Raw genomic sequence first — 22479 nt, 5'->3', positions numbered from 1 at the left:
CTAATAGCTGTAACACACACACTGAAGTAGAACACACTCCCATTCTTTTATTTAAGCAACTACACACAGACACACACTAACAGGACACAAACCCATTGACTCATTATCTCAACTGCACAGAAATAACAGTGCAGCAGTCCTGAGCGATATGGTCATGTAATCAGATGTTTCCAAAGATGGAAAGACCTAATGAGAATACTTACTCATCTATAAACATGAATTCCCATGTAATTACTGTGAAATGTGGAGCTACCTCACTTTTCCTTTACTTGCATATCGTTCTTTTCAGTCGAAACCCTTGTATCTCTCTTTTTACCGTTTTTCACTTTTTGACAATTAAATCTTGTTGAAAATGATGATGAATGGAAAAGAAATGCACATTTACAAAGTAAATAGTCATGAAAATAAAGAAAACGCATTGAATAATAAGGTGTGTCTAAACTTTTGGCCTGTACCGTATATCGCTGCTGTCCGAAAAAAAAAAAAAAAACATACGTACAGTATCCAACAAAATTGAGCACACCTCTTATGATTCTGCATTTATTTCATTATATTATCATATTATACTAGAAATGCACTACAATTGTCAGGTATGAAGCAGGAACAGGACACGGAGAGTGGACGCAAATGCAAGGTATTTATCATCAAAAAAAAACAATAAAACAAAACAGGACACAGGAGCTAGAACTAATGAAACAAAAAAAACAAAGAACAGGCAAACTTAAGAGATGATTAAATGTACAAGAACCGACAAAGGAAACTGGAAACACAGGGCTATAAATACACACACAAGATGGGAAGATGGGAAACAGGGAACACCTGGGGGAAGGTAACAAGGGGGCGGAGAGTACAGATGGGAACTCAAGGACCATGTACTAAGGAGAAAGGAAAATAAACAAACAGGAGTGCAGGAAAAATACAGAGACAGACAGGAGAGACACAGGACAGGACGAGAATGTGACAACAATTACTTAATAAAATAAAATAAAATATTTTGACAATCTGTATAAATTGTGTAATGTGTAATGCATTATATAAAAAGCTATATGATGAAAATATATACATACAAAATGAAATATCTGCAAAAATTATGAGGAGTGTACTCACGTTTTTTGTTAAATACTGTACCAAAAAAAATATATATAGTCTGAAAAAACAATGCTAGGCAAGGGTAAATTATGCTATGTGGCTCTGAGCCATCATAGTGACATAAACCAGCCAATAAAAACAGAGCTTTTATTTTTACAAGCCCACCATAAAAGGGAAATCAGTGTGTTTCATCCCGAGGCAAAGTAACAGGGTTGGAAAAAGGCTTGTTAAATGTTTTCTCACCGTTTTTCACACCAACCAAAATCACAAAGTTACTATTTATACATCAAATAACTTAATAATACTCAATAAATTAATTCAGTGTAATATAATGTTGAATCACACTTTTTAGAAAAGGTAGCATCTTCATTTTTTCAGACCAGTATGCACACAGCCACGCATTTAATCCAACACACACACACACACACACACATGCTTTCATTTTCTTGAACACACTTACACACACTCTCGGCTAATGGAACAACTCATCAAGTTAAAATAACTATAAAAGTCCTCCTATTTCTTGGCTGAGTGTACACGGCTGTATCAGCAGAATCCTCTGCTTCACCCTGTAATGATAAACTCAGTTCAGATTTATTAGCATCTCTGATAGATTACTCTTTCCTATTTTGTACACACCCCTGAATACTGAATACTGAACACTGGTACTCTACAGCAGAGGCTCTCTAAATTTCTACCTCATGGCCCACCTGTTCATATTAAGAAAGCAGAAAGGCCCACAAAAAAAAGGAGAAAAAGGAGTGCTGTTAAGCTGTTTCTCCGCATCAGGCAGACAAACTAATACCTTTGCTGTTACTTCTGCAATATGCTTTTCAAATGACTTTTTACACTTAACATGAAAAACTAATTTTTGTTTAAAGAAATGGGATGCACAGTGCATTTGCAGATATTCACTACCCAGAGCTCTGTGGCAGGCATGCTGGTAAACAAAGTTGGGTGCAGCAGACACACAGGGTCATATAATATTAAGCTCTGGAAAAAATGAAGAGATCACTTCAGTTTCTGATTCAGTTTCTCTGATTTTAATATTTTTAGGTATATGTTTAAGTAAAATTAACATTGTTGTTTTATTCTATAATTTTGGCATGTTCTCCTCCACCAGTCTTACACACTGCTTTTGGATAACTTTATGCCTTTACTCCTGGTGCAAAAATGCTAGACATATAGACAGACAGACAGGCAGACAGACACATAGACAGATAGATAGATAAATAGATAGATAGGTAGATAGATAGATAGATAGATAGATAGATAGATAGATAGATAGATAGATAGATAGATAGATAGATAGATAGATAGATAGATAGATAGATAGGTAGGTAGATATATAGATAGGTAGAAGACTTACCTCTTAGTTGTTCTGCAGGAACAAAATTTCACCACCACACTTCTTAACCCTCTGGGATCGCAAAATGTGATCAATTTGATGCATCAAATTTAATGATTGAGATTTTCGTCGCATCCCAGAGCCTACAATTCTTCACCTGGCTAAAAAAAGCAAGTTTGAAGAGACAGTCCAAATGTTTTAAAGATCAGGGGATTTAGATACGCTTTGGTGAGAATGTGTAAATGCAGGTTAATTGAAATACATTGATGTATGAACTTCTTTAAGTTTATGTTGTTATGTTTTTAGAATGAATACGTTAATCCTATAAAAAGTATTTGTTATAGTCACATTATAAATAACAAAATGATGCTCTTTTTACTGAAAAACAAGCTGGGTGTGCTCATGTTAGTAAAGCCTACAGGCCATGAATACTGTAGCTCAGAACTTCCAGAATTTTCAAAAGTGTAACATAACAATCTAAAACAGTTTTTGGTGATAATACTGCATATGCATTATTATGAATTTACTATAATCAGCTATAATGGGGTCATACCTTTTGATCAGCAACACGAAACTAGTCAACAAGAATTCAATTCTGAACTCAAAAAGTGTTGAAATCACTTTCAACATAACAAATGTAAAAAAAAAAAAGAAAAAAAAATCCTTTTAATGAACAAGATAAAAAAAAAGCATCTGCTCCTTTCAAATATGACTCAAATGCATCGTCACAATCGCCCCACTGACATTTGTTAGATTTATGTCACAATAGGTCATTAGTGTCGCGGTAATGAACAGTCATTACTCCCTCTAACCCAAAAAACAACATCGATACACGCTTTCTCGCTGCACATTCACACATGTACTTATCCAATCGATGTACTCACCGCTTCACGCTTCAGGTGTTTTCCGCTTTCAAAGCCGTCCAATCACGCGCCAGCGTTTCATACCTGTCATCTCTCATTCTCCTCGGTTGATTGGAGGATGCCTGTAGAGACAGACAAAAGACAAATCAACCCGTCACGTCCGTCCCAGGCATCTCCAAGGCTTTTCATTAGAATCCTTACGGCATGAAATCGACATTCTTTTCGGCCGCTTTAAACGATCGCTCTCAGTAGGGGCCACCGAGTGATTGCGTGGACTTTATTGAGCACTATTTCTGCCACAACGCGTCCAAATAGCTGTCTATTCCACCAGCCGCCCCTAATCTATTCCCCACTGAGACGCAAAGCGAGGGAAGGATTCATATGTCGACATCTCGGCATGAGCGGCCCTTTAAAGACAACGTTACAGAGAGAACGAGAGAGAGAGAGAAAGAGAGAGAGAGTTAGTGACAACGAAGAATAATAACGATTTTCCATAACAGCAAAGAAGCAAAAGAAGGGCACAGAATCAGGCCCCTAATGAGTTCTCAATCATCCGATATAAACACTCATAAAAAACTCAGTTTAACCCTAAGAATTCTAGGGTTGCTACAGCCATTTTAATATATTGGTGATTCTTCAATTAGAAGAACATTTATTTCCACAGAAGGGGTTTAAAATATCATATTGTACACAATAATATTCCTATAATTTTTAAAACATAAAAAAAAAACATTAAATATTGTGATAATGATAGAATTCTGTTTGAATGAAATTTCTATTTTTGTGTAACTGTTTATGTTCACAGTTTATATGTGTACACTAAATACTGTATAGTTTAATATTGTGATAGATCATTGTGGGCATTTCTCTTTTTTGTTTATTTGATTTTTTACAATATCATTTTCCCATACATACATACATACACAGCTCTGGACAAAAATAAGCGACCATTTAAAAATTATAATTTTCTTAGATTTTTCCAAACTGAAAACTTCTGGAATACAACCAAGAGGAAGATCAAACCAAGCTGAACTACTTGAACCAGGAGTGGCATAAAGTTATCCAAAAGCAGTGTGTAAGACTGGTGGAGGAGAACCAGAAATATAAAACTCTTAAAGCTTTATGACTATTAACATGTTTTCTTTGCATTAGTTGAGGTCTTATCAGAGACATTTCTGATTTTCTGCAAATAAATTATCTAAATGACAATATTTTTATTTGGAATTTGGGAGAAATTGTAGTTTATAGAATAAAACAACAATGTTCATTTTACACAAACATAAACCTATAAATAGCTAAATCAGAGAAACTGATTCAGAAACTGAAGTGGTCTCTTCATTTTTTCCAGAGCTGTATTTTAGACGTCTTTGTAACATAAAACGCTGCAGTAATATATTCGTAAAATTAATATTTTTCAGTGCTTTTTTATATTGCCAAGCATATTATTATCACAAAAATACCACAAAATATTGTGATTTTTGGGCAATATCGCCAGCTTTCAAATTCATGTTATAAATACTTTATTACAAAATAAATAGCTTGAGTATTATTATTTATTATTTATTGCACACCCAAACTCACTCTTTCTCTCTCTCTCTCTCTCTCTCTCTCTAAACCCTTTCCTTGTTCTTTCTTAATACCATTTATCCTTACTCTCTTTCTCACTCACTCTTTCTCTCCCTGTATACCCTTTCTCTCGCTCTCTCTCTCTCTAAATACTTTCCTTATTCTTCTCTATATATTATCCCTGTATTCTCTCTCACTCACTCTTTCTCTCCCTGTATACCTTTTTTCCCGTTTTTTTCCTGCTCTCTCTTTGTCTCTTTCTCTCTCCCTCTCTCTAAATCCTTTTCCTATTCTTTCTCTATATCATTTCCCTGTACTCTCTCACACTCACTCTTTCTCATCCTGTATACCTCTCTCTCTCTCTCTCTCTCTCTCTTCCTCCTTGCAGTCATGGTGATAGGGAGCATGGCGTGTTTTGATGTTGGACTTGATAGATTTGTTTGCGGCTGCATTCATTTGGCGCGGATCAGAAAGCTGACGGGCCGTAAAATGAAAATTTGCCTTCAGCTTTTGAGGCCGGCGGTGTGGGGGTGAAGGAGTGAAGGGCCCGCCCGTTCCCATGCTTGTTTCTCTGCTCTGTAAAGCCCTGTTCCTCCCTCGCTACACACTGACGCTGTCCCTGTACTTACACTAATAAAACACACAGGAGATGAAAAAAACCTGTCAAGCATCTCATACTGACTGCAGCGCAGGTTTACAGGATTCTTCTGTTGCAGCTGCGCAGCTTCCAGATATGACAGTCTTTGGGTCACCCTAGTAGTGATTTTGAGGGAGCGATATGTGGAGGACATCCTGTGGCCACATGTGCTGCTTCTCATGGGCTTCCAACTGACAACTGTGTGGGTGAGCATTATCCTGCTGAAAAATGCCTGATATATCGCTGAACTGTTCCTTGTATCTCTAGTAGGGATGACCAACTGAAAATTCTGTTTCCATTGTTGTCGTGTGGATGGAGAAAACAGAGCTTTACTAAAACACTGACACTAAGGCCCCGTCCAAACGAACCCGGGTATTTTTAAAAACTGAGGTTTTCGAAAACGTCTTCCAACGTTACTGAAATTACCAACAATCACCTGGTGGGACAATTAAAAAAATGAAGTAGTTGTTGCTGAGAAGTGACAAAAAAACTTTAAAATGTCTAAAGAATCCCTGTTCACTTCAGTGTTTTTGAGTGGTATGGCGTTTCCGTGTGGACGGAGATATTTCTGAAAACGCTGCTCATGTGGACAAAGATATTTAAAAAAAAAATATCCGGCTTTGTGTGGACGGGGCATTAAATGCCTACATGTTTTGTACACATATATAAATTTGACCATTGGTTTGACATCATAAGGTCACATTTGAGAAGGTTCATTGAATTTATTCATTACTAATTTAGTTTCTCCTACAGTCTCTAAATTGCAGCTTGGTGCCAAAGGTGATTTTGTGCCTCAATATTGGTCAAATATAATTATATAAAAATATAAGTTAAGTAAAATAAAAGTGTTGTTTAGTAAAGATGGTGATTAGGGTTTGTTGTATATCATTTTTTAAAACATTTGAACTGCACTCTGACTGGCTCTAACCTCTTAAGACCCTGCATCCTCATGTGGGGACATTAAATTTCTGCTTCTCGGCACCATGATACTTCATCTTTTTGAAACACTGACCCGCCATTCCAGACAGAAACATGAGCGGAGAATTTTCTTCTGATCCCAAATAACAAGTATAATTTGTTAAAATAAACTACTGTCCCCATATAAGGACTTTCTGTACCAAGACGATATTTACTGTAGGTTTTAAGCTTGTTAAGTTTAACTAGTTCAACTGCACACTAAGCAAACGTGCCTAGAATTAAGGTACTAAGAGTTCAGTCACATAAACAGCACAGCATCACTCTCCTGACCCCTCAGAGACAATGTCAAGACCCCATTGGTGCTTGTAGGACCCCAGGATAGCATTATCTCTTTGCTTTAGAAGATCATATCTATGTTTTTTATATATTTTTTGCTGAACAGTTACTTTTTATTCTTTATTTAAACACGTAATACTACAGTATATCTACACATACATCACACTCCACTTAGCTCAGAAGAAAGTCCAGGATACTTTAGCCCATGCTGTGTTTTTCCTGCGGTTAAAGTGAGTTTTGCCAGCCGACCCAGTGATTACCAGACTGGCAGTTATGGATAGGGTCTGGTGCCTGAAATAATTAGATTAAATTAAAATGCATGTTGTCTGAAAGTGATGTCCGTGGACTCTAATTAAAATTAATTTGCTGCAAAACAACAAGAAAGGATGCCGCTGTCTTCTAAAAGTGAAATGAGAAAACATGCAAGGGATTAAACGGCTGTGACCTTAAAAAGAGTGATAGTCTTCTACAGTTTATACTCTGATTAGCCCTTACATTAAACCCCCTGCCCAGACCACTGAGGCATGCACTTCACAACATGGTTATAAAAAGCTTGCATGGTTGGAATGTGATCTTGGTGCATTCCAGGTGGGCATTAAAGGCTCTGAGTGGGTTTGTACTCTATACAGCTGTGGAAAAAACAACAACAGAGCACTTCAGTTTCTGAATCAGTTTCTCTGATTTTTCAATTTATAGGTATATGTTTGAGTAACAAATAAAAAAAACATTGTTGTTTTATTCAAAAATAAAAATATTGTCGTTTAGAGCATTCATTTGTAGAAAATGAGAAATGGCTGGAATAACAAAAAGTTGATATTCATAAAGTTTTCAGAAGAGTTTAGAAATCAATATTTGGTGGAATAACCCTGATTTTTAATCACAGTTTTCATGCATCATGTTCTCCTCCACCAGTCTTACACACTGCTTTTGGATAACTTTATGCCTTTACTCCTGGTGCAAAATTCAAGCAGTTCAGCTTGTTTTGATGGCTTGTGATCATCCATCTTCCTCTTGCTTATATTCCAGAGGTTTTCAATTTGGTAAAATCAAGGAAAATCAAAGTGGTCTCTTATTCTTTTCCAGAGCTGTACACTATTTTTTTAAGATTTCCTCTAAAACCACATAACCTAATATTATTATTGTATTAAATGTTAAATTATGTTTCATAATTATGAAAGCATACTTTATAGTGGCAACACCTATGATCTATAGTTTGGATGGCCAAGGTTCTCCTGTAATTTAAGTCCCGTCCGGATCCACATCTCTGATTTTCGTCACCTCGCGTTTAATAAAATAGCTATTTATCCACTGCTGCGGCCCGTAATTACACTTTAAGCGCGTGTTTCCATGGAGATCCATGTAAAAACAACAGCGAGTAGAAATGGAGGAGCTACTGAACGCGATGTCATGTGACTGAGAAAGCTTAAAAACTCACTGGTCCTCCTGTTTTTTTCAACTGCAGTCCAGGTGCAACAGTTTTATCACTAAGTAGAAGTGTGAAAATTGTTTAAAAATAATACTTAAGGCTTAAGGCTTCTTTTTAATCGCCATTTATACTGTACATAATATTGTTGTATTGTGGTGCATGACAAATGTTAAGATACAGTAGCTATTGTTGAATAATAATAGCTTGATGCAGTGTGGTATATTTACACCTACTTTAAAGAATATATTGTATAAAATAATAGTTCTGCTGGAAGGACATACTGTATAGGTGTGAGTGCTGTTATACATCCTGAACTTTAGATTCACACCAAAGTCTTCTGTACCTGTACCACACACACACACACACACACACACACACCTCTGTGCCTGCACCTCTGGTCTTTGTCAAGAACAGAGTGCGGAATGATGGAGCACCCTCATTTCACAACAGAGAGAGAGAGAGAGAGAGAGAGAGAGAGAGAGTGGAGAGGGGGAAAAGAGAGAGGGGCTGATTCTTTACTCTTTACCTCCTCCTTCAGAAAGATGGATGGAGTGCCCTGTAGTGTCCATCTAGACTGTACTACCCGCTGAGTGTGTGTGTGTGTGTGCACGTCTGTGTGTGTCTCTTTACTTTACACCTACTGCTGTTTTCCAGCTACCATGTCATGATTTACTGACACCCACCCAGAACACACACACTTCTGGAGGTCATAACTGAGTGAAGGTTGGAGCTGCTGGTGGCATCCTTATGAACTTTATGGTCTAGCCCTTTAAATTGTGTGCATTGGGGGGGAGATTAGCAGAACCTCACTTATCATGTCCATCAAACACTGACAAGTGGGAACACCCACAAGTTTATAAGCTGCGAGGTGTTATCTTGTGAGTGAGGTTAAACACTGGCCAGTGTGCTCATGACAAGGCAACGTGTTTTTGAGTGGAGTTAGAGCAAGGTCTGAAAGCATGGTTAGAACTGTCCATGATGAAAATGCCTCCACATTCAATGCAGCAGGTCTCACACACACATCCCAGAGGCCAAAAGTCAAAATACTGACACAATACTGGTTCTTGTCCAATGATGTCAGTGTACATCATTAATGAAAAACAATATATACACTCTATCAGTGTCAAAAATAGACACACACCCACATACATCATTTTATTTATTAATTCTGAGGGGCTAAAAGTTCCTTAATGTTTCTAAATTAAAGAACCTAAATGTATTTTAACTTGCTAAGGCTCCTAACTTCCTGTTAGTGATCATGATTGACTACAGCCAGCAGCTTCCTTCTACCCACATATAAAAATATATTCGACAGCACTAAGTGTACTGACCACTAACACACAGCACAATAGGAAATTTTAAGGAATTCTCTAAGGATCTAAGGAGTCAAGAAAGTCTCTCTGAGCCAAAACTTCTAAACTACTTTACAGTGTTTGGTTTACCTGCAATTTTTAATTTGGTTAAATCGGATTCTGGCTTGTTGTCGCCCTTTAATGTGACTCATTCGGGCAGGTGTGAAAACTGTAATCGCACTCAGATATATACCAGAGATCCTACGATCCCAAGGTCTCAGTCTCATCCCAAACGAATTCTGGAATAGTGAGAGCATTAGTATAGCTATACTCTGCAGTTTGAGCTAAACGACTCCTCTGGCCAGTTTAATCTGGTAAATTACCCACATAATATTTACAGATATGAACTAATGACTAATGACTAATGTTTGCCACTACTTCTTGTTAAACTGCATAGAAATATACACTAGTCCAGAACACAGAACATTCTTCCTGTATTTACTTTCTTATTTTGGTCCCAGGCAAGTTTGACCAGTAAACTAAAAGAACGGTATCATGTGGTTTGTTGGGATTTTTCCTTTTCTGGAAACAAGCAAAACCAAGTGGAAAAGGGTGCAAGTTCGAAAACTCTTTAACTGATTCGCACCTAAGCAACAAATCTAAGGTGTGAAAACGCCATTGGATTCCAAGATCCAATTCCAATCCAATCAACTGTATGTAACCAGATGTTTTTGAAAGATATACAAACTGAAAGATCTGGAAGAATACCCAACATATCACCATCAACTGAGAGGAAATTAATCAGGAACAACCCAAGAACCACCCAAGCACATGAACTGGAAGCTGTTACTGTCTACAGGCAAGTGAGTTTTACATCAGCATTGATTGAGGCTGCTGCCCAACAGAAACCACAGTTTGAAGTTACCCACATGGCCAAAAAAGCCTTCTGGAGGAATTTCAAAGACAAAGATGTTTGTTTGGAGGAAAAAGGTGAGGCATTTAACCTCAAGAACGCTGTAGTAACTGTTAAGCATGATGGTGGTAGCATTATACAGTACATACAGGGGATGTTATTCAGAAAATCTGGAAAATTTCAATTTCAAATTGCCTTGCCTTAATTGTGGGTGGTAACAGCTTCTCTTTCATTTTACTGGTACACATGTGATATTGTGGTTTAAAAAATGTTAAATTCCCTCACATCATTCTTTAATAACATGCTGTGTGGGTTAGATCTCTATTTTCAGAGTATAATGTCAGTGTTTTGTACATTAGTCAGAATGTGTGTGTTCTGTAATATAGTAACCATGTGTTAGGTTGTCAAAATGACACAATTTATTTTGTGTGTTTATTGTGCTTAACTATGAGCACTGATTCAACCCATATTGACCCATATTGCTCTGCTCTATCTTTGTATCCATCACATCAACAGGAGAAAAAAACCCTCCATACAAACAATATAAAAAATAGCACAAAACAAAGGCCATCTACTCTGTGACTCACACCTATCCAACCAATTTGTGTGATTTTTGTCCAGAGCGCTAGCGTGTCTATGCTATATGGGTACACACACAGGTGCGTCACACACACAGACTGTGTAATACCCAATTAGACCGTCACATACACACACCTGAGACTTCGCCTAGAGTGACATGCCTGGAACATCCTGCCTGACGTGTGATGAAGAGCTGAGTAGAGCATGGCCCAGAAAAGAGCATGTGCATCTTCCTAAAACCCCATGTTTTTCTCTTATCTCCAGCTCTACTGTTTCTCCTATAATACAAATCTAAGTCTTCTACCCTACAACCTCTGAAAATCACTGCTTTATGCATACTCGCTAAAAATGCATGCTGTTCTGTAGATTCATTAATGTATTAGGACATTTTTCTGTATTAATATTATTTTTTTACTCAACTAAGTAAAGAAAAAATTCAAGAACTTTGAAAATATCCTCAAGTGAGGTCGCACTTGACCATCAAAGACCATCAACCGTTATGATGAAACTGGCTATCATCAGGACCACCCCAGGAAAGGAAAATCAAGTGTTATATCTGTTGCACAGGATAAGTTCATTGGAGGTGCCGGTCTCAGAAACCGCAAGTTAAATTGCAGTGCGTAATTTGTGTGCTTAGTTATATATGTGTGCACACGCTTTTTTAATTAGAAAATCAACTATTCAACTACTATTTTGGCTGTTTTTTTACTGTAGTGTTTTTCTTTTTCCATTTTTGTGTTGCATTAATTTTCAGGTAATAAAGGGTCGCAAAGGATACATCAGTTGTGTCCTCCAAATTGCTCCAAACATCGGCTGCATTTCCTGGTTATATAAGAAGGGTCCTTCAGTATGGAACAGTGTTTAATGGCGTAGTGGCCAAGAAACTCAGCCTACACTTTAGCCCTATTCAGACGGGATTAGTTTCTCAAGGGGCCCTGGGGTAATTTTCTCTTTTATGAGGGTGCTCTGTGATTTTAGACTTTAGATTTTAGAGAAAAATACAGACTAAATTATCTACTATGGTCTTTAGATAATTTTAGTCCTGTCCGGACACACATCTCTGAGTTTTCTCACCTTGCGTTTAATAAAATAGCTGTTTGTCCACTGCAATGCACTGTAATTACACTTTGGGTGCGCGTTTCCACGGAGATCATCGTAAACACAACAGTAGGTGGAAATGGAGGAGCTACTGAACGTGATGTCATGTGACCGAGAAAGCCAAAATACTCACTGGTCCTGCTGTTTTTTTATTGTGGTCCGTTTGTAAGAGTTTTATCACTGAGTAGAAGCGTAGAATATTTTTATATATCCAGATTTAGGGTCCATTCAAAATGCCATGTAGTCCAAGACTAGGCTTAATCCCTCTCTGGGAAACTATCCCTCAATGTGTCAGCGTTAGTATGTTTCTCACAGATATCTAAATCCATATTCAATGCACCATAAATATTATACTGCAACTCCCACATATAGATTAATAATATGTGTATAGCGACTCCCCTTCGATTTAGATAACCAGCTAAATGTTTAGCTCTGTTTCTCTGGGCTGAGCCGGGCTTGTCACTGTGTACACACTACTTCAGATTAGACTAAGGCACCCATACTACATCTATTCCTCTATCCCTCCATCCATCCATCCATCCATCCGTGCCCCTGCTCAGTCATTCTATCCACAGCGAACCACGCTCCCCAATTTACTCAGTTTTTTTCCACCGGTATATTTTTCAGATTTATTAATGGACTCTGCCATCTGGACGCTGTAAATGCAGTCGGCGTGTAAAGGTCGAATCAACAGTTTAACCTCAGTCTGCTGTCCATTACCTTGCAGTTTTTTTCCCGCCGCTGTGCTGCTGCATGCTTTTCAGTAATGTTGTTCTGCAGAAACGCTCAGTGTAAATAGTCAATTTTCACTTAAGTACCCACTGATAGTTTGTAAGGCTGCAATTTATACACACTACATTTTCTTCTCTCTCTCCTACCCCAATCTCTCTCTCTCTCTCTCTCTCTCTCCCACAAAAACACACACACACACAACACACACACACACACACACACACACACACACACACACACGCATAAACATTCTGACCAAGCACTACGCAAGCGTTTTGCAAGCCAGTTCCATTTGCTGTCAAATATAAGCCTTGTTATTAGCTGGTTCACTAAAAAAGGCTGAAATGCCTGAATGGAGGCAAACTCATTTATATTCCCAGGAACAGACTGTTCTAGAAGCAATCACCTGTTTTCACCGCTAGACAAAGTAATGTGGAGCCAGTTGGAAAGGGAGATTAACTCTTAGAAGTCCAGAGTGTAATTTGCTTTAAGAGGCATCATCCAATTAAAGATAATAACAGTAATAATAATAATGCACCCTGCATTGCTGCAAAACTCAGCATGCAGTCATACTGTATGTCTCAGGCAGAAACTTCATGTAAATTATTACAAGTGTGGTCTGATTAGACACTAGGGGCCCTATTGTACACCCTGCGAAAGGTGCGTCGCAATGCTCGTTATCATCTTACACCCCACCAACAGGATATTTTTACGCCTTGCGCATGCGTTGGTAAGAGTTTAGGAACATATTAACGGCAATAGGCGTGGTGGTCTGGAAGTGAGGTGTGTTCACATAAAAAATCCTGTTTTTTTCTGACCTGGCGGCAGGAAACACAGGTGCGCCACTGACTGATTAAAACCCTGACAACAGTCAGCCACGCAACTATGTCTGAAGAAGCAATCATCATAGGCACTGTGCACCCTAAATTTTGGAAATAAAAAATAAAAAGAGAAAAGCACTTCTATTAACCATACATTTATTTTATTTCACTTAGCTATTATTTGGACTGAAGCTATAATGCCTTTCATGACGGGGAGCCGTCGCATTAGACATTCATTCACCTCTAGTAGTAACAGGGGGGCTCAGTAAGATGTGCAGGACATCCTGCAGCCATATATGTTGCCTCTTTTGGGAGTGTTTTAACAGGATAATGCTCACTCACACACAGCAAGGGCTTCCCATGAAGGTCTCCACCAGATTGCAACCCTTCTTAGGCCTGACCTGTCACCAGATTTATCACCAATCAAGAATTTATGGGATGCACCTCGCAACCTATGAGTATTGAGAAAGATCTACAGGCCCGACTGCAACATTTGTAACCAAATGTGCCGCAGGATGCCATACAGAATTTGTATACAAGCCTAAATCATACAATAAGGCAGAAGAATCTGGAATTGGAATGAAAAATCCAGCACAAAATCAGGCTCATGCAATGCGCAACCATTTTATCTGACTATATTTTTCACCTTCATTTATTTTCCTGTGTAGCAGGAAATCATTCCAGGTTTAGGTTCTACAATAAAAAATGGTGTGAAATGTGTTTTTTTTTTTTTTTTTTTGGAGGGGGTGGAAAGGGGTGTCACCATTCATCATTCTTTTCCCAGAATGCCTTGAAACAGAAACATGCCCTGCTCCCCCCTCCTTTTTCAATCGCTTATTTGTTTTATTGGCCTCTCATCATGGTTACGACTGCGTCTGTATTGCTTTTGCATTTTTATGCTGCGCTGTATCCCTTGGAGTCTGTGTGACAGGGCAGTTAATCTGGAAGGTGGTGTGTGTGTGTGTGTGCGTGTGTGTTTGTGTGTGTGTTAGGTGGATGGGTGGACGGGTCTCTGCTAGAAGCACTCCTTTCACAATTCCTTACAACTGACAACTGAGTAACTGACAGATATACAATTACATCTCTTCGCTGAATGAAGTCAAAACAGCCCCTCCACTCTTTGGCCACTTCATAAATATTTCCTCATAAATATTTAGCATTATTCAGTTTCTGACCACAGGTAACATAATCTGCTTAGTGCAGACATCAGACAAAAAAACATATCAGTTCATGTTTTACTTAAATTTAATATGGAAAAACTGAATTTAAATCAACCAGGAAACAATCAGATCATTGCTTTGCAATCAGCCAATTGTCTCACATAATAAGACATGCCTTATATGTCATGCCTTAAAGCCCAAACTCCACCACAATATGAACATCCATCAGCTAGAAGATCCCACAGCTTACCATCAATCTGAACATGTTTGGATGCCATCTTGTTAAAACATTGCAACCTTATTTCTGCTATCAGGGTCTGTTTCATGCATGCACAGACTGAGAAATGCCAGAATAGTAGGAAAAAGTACATCCAGCTCTCTTCTCTGATTTCTTACGGCCTTACTCTGATTCAAGAGTAAATCAGATAATGCTGTTCATATGAGTAATTTGATTATAAACAGATTTTTAAGTGTCTATGCTAAGGCTGAGTTTCATTGCTGGTCTTGGCACACTTGTAACTTTGATGAAGCAAGCAGCACAACTGACTTTTATTAGTGTACAATTCTGTAATATTACTCTACTATCTCAGTCTACGTTTTTTTTTTTTTTACTTTTAGTGACGGATCCATATATCTCAGCTTGTCCAGAAACACATGTGTAAAGTGTGTCCTTTAAGGGAGGCTCAGGAATGGCTCTATGGTCAGAAACTTACTATTGATGAAGGGCTATGAAGACAAACACAAAAAGGACAAAAGTATTGGGAAACTTTTTATGACTTCCCATTCTAGGTCTATGGTCATTTATATGTAGCAGTTCTTCATTTTCAGCTCCAACGGCAGGTTTCAATTAGCAGTTTTTGAGTCAACAGAGTGTTGGCGAATTCCTATTATAATCCTATTGTAATAACATTCACTATGCTGAAGTTCATTATATCTTTAGTACCACCCATTCCAAAATTGTGTGTCTTCAACAGATACAGTCTCAGGCTTACACCAATATGGTGTCACTAGAAAGAGAGCACTGGTGTACACAGAGCTTGCACTACTATTGGTTTATGAGGTCGTAACATTAAATTATGAGGTAACCTCGCAGCTGATTGGATAGTAAATGATGAATCACACTAAAGCAGATTAAGCTCTGTCTGGTTGTGGCTTAGCGGGTCATTCTACTTTCCATAATGCCTGAGTTCTGAGAATGACTTTTGGGAATTTTGAGGAAGAGGCAGTTTGATTTATTAGATGAACACCTCAGCCCGGAAATCCAGTCAGGATCTGGCATGCTCTCCTACCTTACTCTCCATTACTGGCATGCTTTTACCATTTCCCTGAAATCTGGCAAGAATTCCATGAAAGGGTCCTTAACGGTCACACAGACCAGATGCACAGACACTCACTTAGCTGATTATCCCATATTTTATTTAAGCTCTTAGAATTAATGCAGATAATAAAGAAAATCGAGAGTTTTAAACTAAATGACGTAGCATTTTATCTTAAAATAGCGTAATTGAACAAAACAGAATCTCTGTGAAGCTCCACAACCTAAACTAGGGAGAACAGCATTTATTTATTTAATTAATCTGCACACTGCTAACAACACTATATAACTTTGGTGAAGCAGGCAGGACAAAGTTGTGTCTATTGACACATTAAGTGATTTGTTATAGTTTTTTTTTTTTAGGTTTTATTGCCCTATAGCACTGAATGTTGTTAACATCACCAGAGAGCACACTTTGAGAGACAGTGCATGGTACCTTCATGGCTAAGTTCATATTGCTGAACTCATCTGGCCTTCTTCCCCTCATTCAATAGGGTGTGTAATGCAGATTACAGCCACTGAATGGCAATATCGGTAGTGGATATAGACAGTAGACTGCTTGATCCATGTGGACAAAGTGCCGGCACTGTTTGTTAAATGGCAGAAATGTGACAATAAAATATATGTCTATGTAATATCTGTGTTAACTCTAAAAGCACAGCAAGCGCACACCCCCAATTTCCTTACAAATGTATTTCTAAGTGTGTTTGTTAAAGGGTTGCTATACTTTTGCTGGCCAAACAGTAACTGCAGAACTGCATTCACTCCTCAGCACTAGCTTAGCCAACGCTACAAGACCAATTAGGCGGAAAATAAATTGCTGCTATTTAAAACTTTTTTCTTTTTAATATGTACCTTTCCAGGGGAGGCTGTATTAAGTTGTTAATGTCTCCACTTAATCCAGACAGGATGTCCATTATTATAATGTTCTGTTAAATGGTTTATTTTAATATGGACAAATCCTCCCCCTGCCTCCCAGTCTCAATTCCCAAATGTTAATTATTCATGAACATTAATGTTTTAGTGAATCATGAAGCTTCTGGAAATGTGGATTAGCCTGCGCTTCACTGCTGGACTGAGCAAACATGGGAGAATATGAGTCTCCGGCGTAGAAAAACTCTACCGGAGCTATTTGAACGGTGTAAACAGCTGATTAGAACAAGCTGAGGTAAATCTATTAGTGTTCATTGATTAACAGAAGGCAGGTTACCTCTTTTCTGTTGGTTGGGTTATTGAGCTTTGTTGGTGCTGTGATGTGGACCACAGCATGTGCATCGATAAGGTGCTGTTTTCACTCAGGCTGTTTTCACAACTAGCTCACTCAGTAAATTCTCAAACAGGGGTCTTTGTACTTTTTCTTATTCAGTTTGCTTGGTTTAACGTTACACTGGTGAGTGTTTTTCTACCTGAACTGTTCAAGTGAGTGACTGACTTTGGAACATAGGGAACTCCTGATTGCTGGTAGATTTTCAGTCCACTAGCTGCTTAATACAGTATAAGCATGACACAAAATGACATATTAAGTGGTTAAATAATCTGTGTGGCATATACTCTTGTAGCATTAATGTAGAACTAAACAAGCAAACTTCTAGGCACTGAGGGCACCTGCTGCACAACATGGCTTGCACATTTTAAAAAGGTGTGGCTTAGGACACAATTGACAGAAAATGCAGAGAGACTGAATGTGTGTGTGTGTGTCTGAAAAAGTGAGAAAGAGAGAAAGATAGAGAGAATGCCACAAATCTAAGCTAACTCTGGAAACCTGGGCAAATTGCACTCAACTTTCTGCCTTTATGTGTCGACCAGGCAAAGAAAAGGCTGATGTATTTCGCAACAATGTAGATGATAGAGCGTAGCACTTAAGAATATATGCTTTTCCTACGTCAAATGAAATATTTTGTCATGTCACACAGCTCTACTGTCTCATAGGGGTGGTGAAAAACAGGATTTTTCAACCTGTGGGTCATGAACATTGCTGTGCAAGGGCGTAGGAGCGGGCTTGATATTGGGGGGGACACATTTGCCAATATGAACCCAAGCCCACCCTAAAGTTTCCTAGAACAACATTTGTGGAAATTACTTTAAATTAAAAGTAAATTGTTATTATAAGGTGATTTTACAACCTAAACAGGTTACTCCACGTTACAGTTACTGTTGTTAGAAAAAAATATGCATGCAATGTCTGAATTATATACATATAACAAAAATGATCAGTTATCACCTAATATTTAAAATAATATAACAGATTTGGTTATCATTATTATTATTATTATTATTATTATTATTATTATTATTATTATTATTATGTATTGGAATGTCAATTCTGTCATATATTTACATTTTCTCCTGCGCTTTTATTTTTTTTTCTACTGAGAGCTCTTCTTAAGATGGTGTCCTTTTATGTAAAAGAATGTAACTTTACGTTGCATAGAGATTTTTATAAACATCAGGATATGTGGTCTTACTGTGAACTACAAATGAACAGAAGTCACGTTACAGCAGTATTTCTCAACCCAGTTCTTACATATTCTACTGTTTAGGCAATTTAGGCTCCATAGGGGGCTAAAGGATTTTAACAGGTAAACTCAGTAAATGACTGTTTATTAGCTGATCAGGTGGATCAGGTGGAAAACACAGATTTAGGGCAGTGATCAGGGTTAAGAAACTGCTTTAAACTACAAACATAAAGTACTGTACTAAATCCTGGCTATCCACTACATGTAGCTCCTAGATAACTAGTTAGTTAAATTCATTTTCGTTCATTATAGCTCACACTAAGTCCTGCAATCCTAAATTAATAAACAGTTTGAAAATGAAATAGTGATTAGCTGATCAGGTACAGGTCAAGTTGAACATTACATATATATTTTTTTTTCTTTAACCCTGACTCCCTATCTAATTAATTTAAGTTAAACTAACTCACTAACACAGCTGCAGTTTATTAATCACAGTGGGTTTAAACTGTGTGCTGATTCAGAGACGTGTATTTTTAACCAGCTATCAGAAACATATCATCACAGTTTACGTGGTTAGCCTATCGTTACCTTTCTGTTAGAAAAATCTCCGTATATCCAGATCTGTTTTAAAATCAGCTGAAGCTGCTGCAGCCCGATCCCGCTGCTAAATCTCACAGCGAGGGGGCGGGGCTTCCCCAACAGCAAACTGACTCTCCTCCTCCGATTGGTCCGGTCTGTCTCCTCATTAATATTACGGCTGATGTGAGCGAACTGATTTCATTTTTGGGGGGGACAAATCCACCTATTTCTAATATTGGGTGGGACATGTCCCACCCATCCCCCCCGGTTCCTACGCCTATGTTGCTGTGGTCCGATACCTGCGCTTTCTGCACTTTCTAGGTGGACTCAAAAGTGGATTATCTACAATCGGCCACACTCGAAGTGCCGAGTCTCGACCGAAGTGCGCAGAGCACAAATTTCAATCATTATGACCCTGCACGTCTGCTGCGCCACAATCCACTTACAGCAGGGCTGCCGCAGAGCTTTGTGCACCGTGCAGCCCATTGAAACCAAATTTTCTGGTTCAGTGTGAAAGCAGAAGCTCAATCAGGTTCAAACTATGAACATCATATAAACATAACACGCAGGCAAAGGCAATGCCATTTGGAAAAATAAATGAAATCACAGATGCAGCACCTGTGGCAGACAATTTGAAATTTCGAGGGCTTTAAAATCTCCTACAGGACACTTAAAGAATCTGCCTGTTTTCTCTCTACTTCACTTAATAAATCCAGATCAGTAACAGGAATCAACCCAAACTCTGCAGGTTCGAAAATAGGTGTAAAAAATAGAGAACAAAAGGTTTGAAGGCCATGAACTGTTTGATTTGTATTCAGGATCTGTATTGATTTCAAAATGAAATTCAGGAAAGACCCAATTTTATGATTTTATCAATTATATTTTGACATAGCAGATTTACTTAACTATTGTTCTATACTTTCTATTACAATTACAATTATGCTTTTCAGTAATGTCCTTATCCAACATTAAAGCTTTTTTATGTAATGCTTAAATAGAAATCCTGGTCTGTTAAGGGGTTATAGAGATGGAGAGGTTCCTAACCAAAGAATGGTTATACTTAAAAAAAAAAAAAAAAAAAAAATTAAAAATCATCTGCAAGCACAACCCAAACATCAACTATTTCAAATGCAGATCTGATTTAGGGAGCTGACAATGCTACCCCAAAAAACCCCACACTTTCTGTGACCTATAACACAAATGAACTATATTGTTTAAGCTATTGCTTATTGATCTGGCTTTAAGAAAAATAATATTAATAAATAAATACATAATAAATATAAACATAAAAGGTTTTTTTCTTATGGGCACATCAATATTTATTTCAAGAAAGGGCATCCTAGCGGAGAATGGTTCATTTTTTTTTTCCTACAAGAAGGGCAGTCAATACATCACTTTGTCACTTTTTTGCCACTCTAAAAGAGGGCACTTTAGTGGAACTTTTTTCAACCATTGGGGAACTGTCACCCCTACTAAGTCTGAATGCATACTTTCAGAGCAGGGAGCAGGGGTCCTGGGGAAATTAGTGGGAATTGCCAATCTATTGCTTTAATTGGTCGCCATCGTCACCCGTCTCATCAAAGTAGAGATGCTGTTATTTGTTGTTTGTTGATGAAAGTTTGCGCCATTAGCCATGACCCCTGGTGTAGCGTTTAGGCCGTACATAGCCCACTCATCACACACACACACACAGTCCTGCAGTTGAGCTAGGGGCAGTTTAATTGCTTTTCTTTGAAAAAGTCAAAGGAGAAGGCCACCGCCTCCATGCACCCCATGCTTGTTTGTGTACATGAATCTGTGTGTGTGTGTGTGTGTGTGACTGTGTGTGTGTGTGTGTGTGTGTGTTTAGGGGGAATATAATGACAGTGCTACAGCGTTCAGCGCCGCTCTGTGAAAGGTTTTAATTGTAGCCCTGTCAGGCTGCGTGTTTCACCCTGAGTCACACTGATCATTACCCTCACTGAGGAGCCCTGTCACACTCAGCCCTGCCGTTCTATATTCTTCAATTTATTTTTCCTTTTTTTTTTCCATAAAGTTGTTTGATTTTGTTTATTTGACTCCGTGTCCCAGTCCGAGTCACGTCAGAGGGTGTAATAAAGAGACCCGTAATTGTTTCGTGTTTAGCTTGGGGTGGGATGGGGGCGTGTGGAAGGGTCAGTTTAGTCACATTATTGTATGGTTTGTTCAGTAATTATTAGCAGATGGCAGATGTGGTCAGTGGCAGAAAAATCACACTGTACGATATTTGACAACTTTTCTTTTTTTTTCGTGGTTACTTTTTAATTAAAGGGCTCATGTTGGGGGTTTTCCAACTTCAGCTTCATTAATTCATTTACAGTACATTCATAGCCACGGTCATTACTGTGTTCATTAGATACTGGAGATTCGGGGAATGAATATGAATATCTTTCTGGGGATTTGTGGTGAATTTATGTGTCTTACACTGCAAACAATTAAATCTTAGCAAGTGAAATTTTCTAAATTTAAGGCATTAAATCTTATTTTCTTCTCTGATAAGACTTTTTGTATTACTAAGCATTGTGTGTAAGTGTTCGATTATTTTACTTATTTTAGGGATAATTATCTTAATCATTCTTACTTATAATTTGTACCTTATTTTAAGTAATTTGAACTCAAAATAAGCACTATCAAGCGTGTCCAAAAACAGTGACTTTTTTGCTTGATTTAGGTGTTACTTCACTCATTTTGAGACTTTGCCATTGCTTTTAGTACGATTTCATTAATATACCATTAACTAATAATTAATAACTGCTCTTTATCACATTTTTAGAAACTAAAAAGTTGCTATGACATTTGTAAATACTAATGAACGCATTGGCAACATGAACTGCAATGGATAAACACTTTTTTTTGGAATGTGCTAAAATAAAATGTATTAAGCAGTTAAGCCATATTATGGTTCAAACTGTCTAAATTAAAAATAAAAGGCACAGTAAATGTACAAAAAAACAATTCATATTTTTTATTAGCTTTTTGTTTTGTATCCCGATTGTATATCTTTTTTTATTTGAGGTTATAAATAATCTGGACTGTCTGTTTTCAGATTTGAACCCATATGCTTACAGAGTTTAACACTGACATAACGATTACTTTAAATAAAATAAGACATTAAATTGTACATTTAAAGTTCCTTGTTCTTGTTAAGAGAGGTAACCTCCCTCACATTAAGAATTGTAACACTGGAAATTGAGCTTGTTTTCATTTAGCAACTCCCATCATTTACTGGTCTCATATTTCATAAAAAATGTTGACCATATTTATATTAACCAACCATCTCTCGTCTTCCGATTTGTGACAGCGCTAATTTTAACTGATGATTTTAAACTCAGC

Source organism: Astyanax mexicanus, chromosome 25 (genome assembly GCF_023375975.1).
Source record: "Astyanax mexicanus isolate ESR-SI-001 chromosome 25, AstMex3_surface, whole genome shotgun sequence".
Classification (NCBI taxonomy): domain Eukaryota; kingdom Metazoa; phylum Chordata; class Actinopteri; order Characiformes; family Acestrorhamphidae; genus Astyanax; species Astyanax mexicanus.
Note: the sequence above shows the minus strand (reverse complement) of the source record.